This window comes from Cynara cardunculus (assembly GCF_001531365.2).
Source record: "Cynara cardunculus var. scolymus isolate 2C chromosome LG 10, CcrdV1, whole genome shotgun sequence".
Taxonomy (NCBI): domain Eukaryota; kingdom Viridiplantae; phylum Streptophyta; class Magnoliopsida; order Asterales; family Asteraceae; genus Cynara; species Cynara cardunculus.
In genome coordinates this window covers 22,906,910-22,908,068 of record NC_037537.1, presented here as the reverse complement: position 1 = coordinate 22,908,068, position 1,159 = coordinate 22,906,910, and positions in this window count along the sequence as shown.

Genomic DNA, 1,159 nt, shown 5'->3' with positions numbered 1-1,159 from the left:
AAATGTTGGTCTCATGGGTCTCACGAAAACAGGCTGGTCTCACATGATCCCAAGTATATATATATATATATATATATATATATATATATATACACATTTATAAATTTAAAAGGCTTTTTAATTATTTTAAAGATAAATGGAAAGGGACAAAATGTCCCTTCTCTAAAAAAAATTAAAATGAAAAACACAATAATGATTTTTAGACTTATCAAAATTTAACTCTTATTTTCAGACTTTTTACTAAAGGTTAAGGACCAAAATTAAAGTTATGGGTCGTTTATCAAACGTTTACGGAGGTAAGTGCTTACAAGTCACATTGTCTTACCTGATGAATATGACAAGTATCAAGAATCTTACCCAGTTAGGGGGAAGAAAAAGATTGAGAGTCTTAATCGGTAAGTGAGCGAAAACTTTTAGCACAATTAGTCTTTACCGGATAAATTGTTGCATACAATGTTATTTAATTTGTTTCTATGTAAAAATTAAGTTGTTTCATGTATCTCTAATCTTGATGACATTTGTTTACAAAAATTAAACAATTTTATATTTTTTTTTTACAAAAATAAATAATGAAATCGACGATTTTCACGGTTTATACAAACGTCTTGGTTTACAAAATATCACTCCCATATATATATATATATATATATATATATATATATATATATTGGAGGCCTGACATCTTTCTAATTCGTAAGATCTGTAAGAGTCATTTTAGTCTACAAATTATATTTAATTAAAGATAAATATAGAAACATTGTAATTTTAGTAATTTGACTAAATAATTGAAAATTGTAGATATTTTGTATCATCTCTTCCCTCTCTTATCTATGTTCCCTCCACAGGAAATTATCTCATCCTCATATACCATACACAATAATAAGGTATGGTCTGCAGAATGTCATAATAACATTCTCACTATTTATACATTTAGGGATCGTTTACCCAATTGCTTGTTCGGTAAACGCTTATTGATAAGAATCAACTCTATGATTTATTTCACTACAAAAATGCTGGGTATCAGCGAGGGAAAATTCCCTCGCTGATCCGTCGCTGAAAGTGGTTTCCGTCGTTGATCCGTCGCTGATACTCCGTCGGTCAAAATGTCGTAGGTAATGCTATCAGCGACGGATCAACGACGGAAATCAGCGACGGATTT